We start from the raw sequence: 9,622 nt of genomic DNA, 5'->3' as shown, positions 1-9,622 counted from the left end.
TCTTAGGAGTAGAAAGTTTACGATTCACCTGTCTTACCTCCCATATAAGGCAACAACAACAACAAAAAAAGGTCCCTTAAGCATCCACTTGAATAGGTAATGAGCTCCCCACAGAGTGAATTTACAACTGCTTATTCATTCAGTCTCAGTCTGACGATGTGCCCTCCGCTGTATCAGGCACGATGCTGAGAGCATTAAAAAAAAAAAAAAAAAGGAGACACACTTAATATGACTTTGCCCCTATTGGTGCCATTGAAATAGGGTTCAACATGCAAGTCCCCGTTAGCCTGTGTCTTCCTGCAATTTAGGTAGCTGCCCATGCGGTGGTTCCTGTTTGAGTGCCAGAGTCCCCTAGCCAAGTGGGGTGTAGGGAGCAGATGTGAAAGATGAAGCCCACGGTCCAATCTGCATAGACGGTTTTTCAAGGAGATGGAATTTTACTCAATAATTATGTCGTCTAAGTTCCAGAGGGAAAATATGGTTTGAGCAAGATGAAGGGAAGTCAAACACAGAGGCGAGAGTCGTGAACTCCCCAAGAACTTCCACTGGTACTCCCTTTCATCTATCTAGCTTTCATTTCTGCTTTAAGGAAATCCTCCAAATCCTCTTGCCTAGATACTTCTAGGCACTGTAAAGCCATTGAAGAAACTTTTAGGCGTATGTAAAGCCTCCACAGAGTTTCAGTTGCCAAAACCAAACTCTCTCAGCTTCAGCTATGACATCCTTTTGATAGTTTCCTTCATGGCCTGTAACAACTGAGTCATTATAGCTGGGCTACTCTCAGCCGAGAACCACTGATCTCTTTTCAACAACCAGATTCAGATAAGACCTCAATACCCTTTCTCTAGCTGGATCCTCGGTGCTTTCACATTTTCACTTTTTTTTTTTTTTATACCTTGGTAATTAAAAAAATTTTAATTCCAGGGGCGCCTGGGTGGCGCAGTCGGTTGAGCGTCCGACTTCAGCCAGGTCACGATCTCGCGGTCCGTGAGTTCGAGCCCCGCGTCGGGCTCTGGGCTGATGGCTCGGAGCCTGGAGCCTGTTTCCGATTCTGTGTCTCCCTCTCTCTCTGCCCCTCCCCCGTTCATGCTCTGTCTCTCTCTCTGTCCCAAAAATAAATAAAAAACGTTGAAAAAAAAATTAAAAAAAAAATTTTTAATTCCATTATAGTTAACATACAGGGTTATATTAGGTTCCGGTGTACAATGTCATGATTCAACAATTCTATCCATGACCAAAGTGCTTTTACACTTTCTCTGCTAGGTCAGAAACAGAGAAGAAGGGGGAAAGATCACGTCTTTTCCTCCATCCACCTGAGATCCTCTGACTCTCAGTTACCAATGGGAATCTGGTTGCCTAAGTTACCCAGTTTCTAACCAGGCTGGCTCCTACTCACTCTATGCAACCTGCTCCTCTGGCTACCCCCACGTTTCTAATGAATGGTTAATTAGTATTGAAAAGATTGCCTGTAACGAAGCACACCTCTCCCAAGTTCTTAAACAGCTCTGCAAAGATTATAAAGAGAATTTAAGGTCCTAGGTCAGAGATCATCAGCATGCTTTTTCTGTAACAACCGGAGAGTAAATATTGTAAGCTTTGCAGGCATCGTGGTCTCTGTTAAAATGATTCAAGTCTCCCGCCACCGCCTGAAAGCAGTCATAAACAATAAGGGTGGCTATATGCTAATAAAACTTTATTTGTGGACACTGGAGTGTGAATTTCACGTAATTTTCATGTGTCGTGAAATATTCTTTTTCTTCTTCTTTTTTTTTTTTTTTTTAATTTTTTTTTCCAACGTTTATTTATTTTTGGGACAGAGAGAGACAGAGCATGAACGGGGGAAGGGCAGAGAGAGAGGGAGACACAGAATCGGAAACAGGCTCCAGGCTCTGAGCCATTAGCCCAGAGCCCGACGCGGGGCTCGAACTCACGAACCGGGAGATCGTGACCTGGCTGAAGTCGGACGCTTAACCGACTGCGCCACCCAGGCGCCCCTCTTTTTCTTCTTTTTAAGTTTATTTTTTTTTTAATTTTTTTCAACGTTTATTTATTTTTGGGACAGAGAGAGACAGAGCATGAACGGGGGAGGGGCAGAGAGAGAGGGAGACACAGAATCGGAAACAGGCTCCAGGCTCTGAGCCATCAGCCCAGAGCCTGACGCGGGGCTCGAACTCACGGACCGCGAGATCGTGACCTGGCTGAAGTCGGACGCTTAACCGACTGCGCCACCCAGGCGCCCCCCTTCTTTTTAAGTTTAAATATAAAAACCATTCTCAGCTCATAGGCTCTGCAAAAAAAAAGGCAGGAGGACAGATCTGGCTTACTTAGATGTTTACATGCCCAACAGTGTGTACAACAGTAAGTTGGATCATAGTAAATAGTAATAGATCAAAGAAGATAGGCATGGTCCAGGACCAAAAGACCAAAACCTTCCTGCAGAAAATGGGATTTGGGTTGGGCCTCAAGGGAAGGATAATATTTAGGCAAATAGTGGAAGGAAATGGAAAGAAGGAAAAAAAAAAAAGATGTATCTATCTGGCCTCTGGGTGTTAACAAGAGAAAAATAATGAAATAAGACTGTGGTTGATGAGGGGCACCTGGGTGACTCAGTGAAGCACTAAACTCTTGATTTCAGCTCAGGCCATGATCTCGAAGTTTGTGAGACTGAGCCGCCCATCAGGCTCTGCGCTGACAGTGAGGAGACTGCTTGGGATTCTCTCTCTCTCTCTCTCTCTCTCTCTCTCTCTCTCAAAATAAATAAGTAAACATAAAAATTTTTGAAAACTCATCAGTGGCATGTTTGTCTGTTTTTTAAAAAAAGACTGGTTGGTGAAGAGGGAAGCTATAGGAGATGTGTAGGGCCTTGAATATCAGAATAAGGAACTTAAACCTGACCTTTGTACAAACAGCATTTTTAGATTATTCTTCCAGAGGAAACAGGGCTGATCTGGCAAGAGAAGGGTGAGGAGCAGGGAGAGCAAGATGGGGATTTTGCAGTTGGACAAAGTATAAGAGTCTGGGTGAGTGTAGGGAAAGTGACAGAAGAGAAGGGAAGTGTTTGAACCAGAACCTGGGGGACCAAACAGAATACAGCAGACTGAGACTGGAGGTTTGGCTCAAACCTGAACACCTGAGTGAGGTCAGCCACATGTCAGCTGCGAACATGGCAGGTAGGAACGGCTCAGAAGCCAGAATGGAGTCAGGAATCAGACTAGAAGCCTAATGAGTTTCCCGTCGGAGAACCAGGATAGCAAAGGATGATTAGCTGTAAAAGACAGTGACTAAAAGGGAAACAGGAAAGTGTCCAGGTGACATCATGGAACCTGAACTGCTAGAAAATGCCTAGTATAAGGTGGGTGTCCATTCAATACCTGCTAAGTGAATGCAGTCACCAATAATAACATGTAGAAAGAGCGTGAGTTTGGAATCAGACCGTAATGCATATCCTATTTCTTCATTCCATAAGCATTTATTATATGGGCCTGGTGCATACAAACCCTCAGGGTCTGAGAAACGAAAGAAAGAGGCTGCTGTTGGCTTCAACGACTCACAGTTGATTGACAGAATCTGAAAGAAACAATTGCTCAGCAATGTGTAAGTGGTGTGACAGATAAGTGTGTGCAGAGGTGTAGCTCTGACCCGCAGTCTCCCAAAGGCAATCTTCTGTGCTCGGGGGCCTGAAGGGCCACGCGGATCGGGAGGATCAGGGAAGGGGGGGGGGCAGTGACGGTGATGCTTTGGAAGCTGAGGTGTGTATGGCAACTCCAACCAGACAGAATAACAAGGGCTCGTGTTCAGGGGTGAGTGAGCCCAGCTTGTTCAGGGATCTCTAAATGTTCAAGCACCTCTAGAGCCAGAACGTGATGTGTTAGATCAGGAGAGGGAAGTGGGGTTGGAATAGATGAGACCAGAGCGACAAACAGGGGCCAGATCGCAAAGGGCTGTGTGTGACATGCTAAAGAGATTGGCTTTTATCCTGAAGGTGATGGGAAGCAAATGAAGAATTTTAAGCAGGAAAGAGACATGATCCAATTTGCATTTTAGAAATAGCAACAGCACAGAGGATGGGCCAGAAGGAGATGGCACTGGGTGTAGGAGAATAATTTAGCAAGCTACCGCAGTAATAAGTAGAAAGTGATGAGGGTCTGAACTCAGCTTCGAGGTAGTGGGCATGGCAGGTCAAGAGACAGGAATGACCGGCACGGCATGTGATCATTTTCAGGGAGGGAGGGAGAGAAAGGAGGCTGGGTGACTCCCCAGCTTCTGGCTTGGCATCTGGGAGCAGGTGGCAATGGAGAGGAAGGAAAGAAGGAGGGTAAGAGGACGATTATGCGTCAACTTCCTTCCATGTTCACAACAGACCTGGCGAGTGGGCGTTATTAACCCCCTTTTCCAGATAAGAAGACTGAAGTTCAAAGAGTTTAGCGCAGTAGGTCATAGCCAGCAGAGCTTTTTTTTTTTTTTTTTTTCAGTCCCTGGGACAGGAATGTGGGAAGAGGGTAAGGACCCCAGTTAACCCTGAAAGTTTGCTCAGCATGGATGTGAAAGGCCTACCACAGCGGCTCCCAGCCTCAGTCTGCTCTGTGGGGAAGACCTTAAGGCTGGGAGCACTTTTTTTTTTTTTTTTTATTGATTCAAGTAATCTCTACACCCCACATAGGACTCAAACTCACAACCCGGAGATCAAGAGTCACATGCTCTTTCAACTGAGACAGCCAGGTGCCCCAAGGCTGGGAGCACGCCTTTTTTTTTTTTTTTTTTTTTTTTTTTTTAATTTTTATTGATTCAAGTAATCTCTACACCCCACATGGGACTCAAACTCACAACCCGGAGATCAAGAGTCACATGCTCTTTCAACTGAGACAGCCAGGTGCCCCAAGGCTGGGAACACGCCTTTTTTTTTTTTTTTTTTTTTTTAATTTTTATTGATTCAAGTAATCTCTACACCCCACATGGGACTCAAACTCACAACCCGGAGATCAAGAGTCACATGCTCTTTCAACTGAGACAGCCAGGTGCCCCAAGGCTGGGAACACGCCTTTTTTTTTTTTTTTTTTTTTTTAATTTTTATTGATTCAAGTAATCTCTACACCCCACATGGGACTCAAACTCACAACCCGGAGATCAAGAGTCACATGCTCTTTCAACTGAGACAGCCAGGTGCCCCAAGGCTGGGAACACGCCTTTTTTTTTTTTTTTTTTAATTTTTATTGATTCAAGTAATCTCTACACCCCACATGGGACTCAAATTCACAACCCAGAGATCAGGCAGGTGCCTCAAGGCTGGGAGCACTTCTGTACATAGAAGACCAAGCTCAGAGATGTGTGTCCCCAAGGCAACTGACAAAAGAACAGGGCTCAGGGTGGTCCCTGGGCCCCAGGAGAAGGGGCAGCCCTGGGCCCGAGCATCCTTCCACCAGCCTGAACTCCTCCCTAAGCATCTAATACCCATCCAGGAGGAGGAAGTCAGCTCCCTTCCCTTGTCTGGGATTGGCCCAGCCTGATGAATTCAGACTCTCATGGAGCTGGGTCTCAGTGATGTCAAATAATCACAAAAGTAACTCAGCACGAGCCTAGTCAGAATTTGAACCTAAGTCTTATGACGCCCAAACTCACGCGCTTTCCACTTTCTCGTGCTGGGATAGCCACCAAGTTGGGTAACATAGAAGTTAGTGGGAGTCGACAATGATTTTCTTTTTTTTTTTTTTCAGTATTATTAAGATATAATTGACAGATAACATTATATAAATTTGAGGTGCACAACATCGTGATTTCTTCGTACACGTACGGTGAAATGATTCACCTGACAGCGTTCTAAATTCTTTTCCTTGTAATGAGAACTTTGAAGATCGACTCTCTGAGCCACCTTCAAATGTACCATATGGTTAATTATAGTCACCATGCTGTGTATTACATCCTTTGAATTTTTTTTTTATCTTATAACTATGAGTTTGTACCTTTTGACCAACTTCGCCCAATTCCCGCACCACCTCCCCCCTCCACCTCTGGCAACCAAAAATCTGATCTCTGTTTCCATGAGTTTGTCTTAGATTCCACAGATGAGATCCTATAGTTGTCTTCCTCTGACTTATTTCACTTAGCATAATGCCATCAAGTTCCCTCCATGTTGTTGCAAATGGCAAGATTTCCTTCTTTTTATGGCTGAATAGTATTCCACTGTGTGTGTGTGTGTGTGTGTGTGTGTGTGTGTGTGTGTTCACATCATTTTCCATGTATCTAGTGATAGACACCTTTTTTTGTCTTAGCTGTTGTAAATAATGTTACAATGAACAAGGGGGTGCATGTATCTGTTCAGTACAGTAATTTTGTTTCCTTTGGCTATATACCCAGAAATAGAATTGCTGACTCATATGCTAGTTCTATTTTTAATCTTTTGAGGAGCCTCCATACTGTTTTCCATAGTGGCTGTGAATTTACATTCCCACACACAAGGGTTCCCTTTTCTTCACATTCCCTCCCCCATTTGTTGTCTCTTGTCTTTTCGATGTTGGCTCTGACGGGTGTGAGGTGATACCTCATTGTGGTTCTGATTTGCATTTCCCTGTTGATCAGTGATGCTGAGCACCTTTTCATGTACCTGTTGGCCATTTAAATATCTTCTTTGATCTTTGAGAAAATGTCTATCTCGGTCCTTTGTTCATTTTTCATTGGATTATTTGAGGGTTTTTTCTATTGAGTTGCTTATATAGTTTGGATATTAACCCCTTACGGGATGTGTTCTTTGCAAACATTTTCTCCCATTGTGTAGGTCGCCTTTTCATTTTACTGATGGTTCCCTTTGCTGTGCAGAAGCTTTTTAGCTTGACATAGTCCTACTTGTTTATTTTTTTGTTTTGTTGCCTGTGCCTTGGGTATCGTAGAGCTCCATTGTAAGACCTATTGAATTTGAGATGCCCATGTGACACCCAAATAAAGACATCTAATAAACTGGTGGGTCTACTGATCCTCCTGTAAGTTATTTAAACTCTCTGAGGCTTAGTTTTCTCTTCCGTAAAATGGTGATATTATCTATCTGGTAGAGTTAACGCTCACTGAGAATAAATTAATGGAGCGATGGATGCCTAGCCTATTATATCATTTTTATCACACAACTTAGAGCTCGATTCTTTCCTGTAAGATGTAGGAGTTCAATTTGTTCGTGCACGCTCCATAATTAGACAATACATTCCTCAGTAACAGGGACCTTCTCTTTTGTCCGTCCCAATAACGTGTCACCACAGAGTGGGCACTTAATCGCTTCCAGCTGTAGAAGTGGATAGAGGCCCAGGACGCAGGACCCCGTCCTCCTCCAGCCATCTCTCTCCCAGTGAGTGGAACCAGCATCCATTTCATCACTGGCGCTAGAAACCTGAAGTTCTGTTGAACTCCCCCTCCTCTTTCTCCGGGCAGACAGTCTAGCGCACCAAGTTCCAATGATTGCACCTCTGGGAATTTCTCAAAACCCTCTCTTCCTCTACGTCCTCCCACTGTCCTAGCTCAGGCGTAATCTTCTCCCAGTTACGGGACAACAATAGCTTTCTTACTGGTCTCTTCGCCTCAGGTCCAGCCCCGTCAAATCCATCTTCCAAACAGCCAGCAAAGAAAGATATTTACAATAAGATAGATCTATCCAGAATAGATAGCCTAATGTCACTTCTGGGCTTCCCCTTTAAAAGCTTTCTGATGGACTCGGGGCACCTGGGTGGCTCAGTCGGTTGAGCATCTGACACTTGATTATTGGTTGAGCTCAGGTCATGAGCTCAGGGTCGTGGGATCGAGCCCCATGTCGGGGCTCAGCGCAGAGCCTGCTTAAGATTCTCTCTCTCCCTCTCTCTCTCAAATAAACAAACAAACAAATACAAGCTGTCTGGCAGACTCAAGCTGCTTAGTCTGGGAGACAGGAGGTCCCCTGCAAACTGGCCCTGCCTGTATCTCAGCCTCCCAGCCCACCTCTCCAGAATTCTCTCCTCCCACCTCCAATCTGAAGGGCTAGGCTCCTGCGAGAGGGAGATATTTGAGGTTCAGCCACACCCACTTTTGGGTCTGGCTTCGTGAACTTCCGCAGGTTGCGCCCTCTGCCTGAGCTGCATTTTGCTGTCACCTGACTCCTCGGTCCCCTTTCCAAATCGGCTCAGTTGTCACGCCTCCAGGAAACCTTTCCTGCCTCCTCTTCAGCACCTTTTTGCCACAGCGGACTTAGGTGCCCCTCACCTGTGGTCCCATATGCTCTGTGCACAGAGCCGTCCTTGCTCTGACTATGCTTCGCTTTATCTGTGCAAGGGTCTGTCTGCCTCACTAGCACATGTAAATTCCGTGAGGACAGAACATCTCAGTCATCATAGATCTTGGGAGTATGTGTATATACATATACATTTATTCATATATATATTTATTCACACACACACACTGTTCACACTTGTGAAAATATTCTTTTTTTTAAGTTTTTTTTAATGTTTATTTATTTTTGAGAAAGAGAGAGAGACAGAGAGCAAGCAGGGAAGGGGCAGAGAGAGAGGGAGACACAGAATCCGAAGCAGCTCCAGGCTCCGAGCTGTCAGCACGGAGCCCAACGTGGGGCTCGAACTCACAAACTGTGAGATGGTGACCGGAGCCGAAGTCAGATGCCTAACAGACTGAGCCACCCAGGTGCCCCGAAAACATTCTTCAATGTTGACGGAGCACCAGACAACTCCAGTGAAGGCTCCAACTTGTGATTCTTTTTTATTTATTTTTTACACAGCAGTTTACTAAAGCAAAAAATATATTCAAGGAGGGAGAGTGGGCAGGTTCCCAGAGGTGGAACTGGCCCCTACTTTTGATTCTTTTTTTTTTTTTTTTTAATTTTTTTTTTCAACGTTTATTTATTTTTGGGACAGAGAGAGACAGAGCATGAACGGGGGAGGGGCAGAGAGAGAGGGAGACACAGAATCGGAAACAGGCTCCAGGCTCTGAGCCATCAGCCCAGAGCCCGACGCGGGGCTCGAACTCACGGACCGCGAGATCGTGACCTGGCTGAAGTCGGACGCTCAACCGACTGCGCCACCCAGGCGCCCCTACTTTTGATTCTTAAACTTATTAATTCGAAGTTCTTCATCTGGAGGCGCCTGGGTGGCTCGGTCGGTTAAACATCCAACTCTCGAGATCAGCTTAGGTCCTGATCTCACTCTTGTGAGACTGAGCCCTACATTGGGCTCTGTGCTGAGCGTGGAGCCTGCTGGGGATTCTCTCTCCCTCCCCCTGCCCCTCCCCCTGCTCACATGCTCTCTCCCAGACAGGACTGAAAACATAATTCGCAGGACCCACTAAAAACCAGAAATGCAGATCCCCTTGTTCAAAAATCATTAAGAATCTCAAGATGAGACCATTAAGATCTCAAGCAATGGCAGAGCGTTAAACCAAACCCAAGGCTCCTCTGAGCCCAGGGTCTTGTGTGACTGCGCAGGTCGCATGCCCATGAAGCCAGCTCTGGTGCAAGGGTCCTCAAATCAACCCTAACTAGTACCTCTAATGTGTTAGGGGCCACTCTGATTTGATGCTCAGCCCTCCCTAGTTAGGAAGCGTGGACCTCGTTAGCTCTTTGCATACACTCTTCATTAGACCCTGGTCTCTTTTTAAGAACTTT

Source organism: Puma concolor, chromosome E4, assembly GCF_028749965.1.
Source record: "Puma concolor isolate L17-30 chromosome E4, mPumCon1.1.hap2, whole genome shotgun sequence".
Lineage (NCBI taxonomy): Eukaryota > Metazoa > Chordata > Mammalia > Carnivora > Felidae > Puma > Puma concolor.
This window is presented reverse-complemented; position numbering follows the sequence as displayed.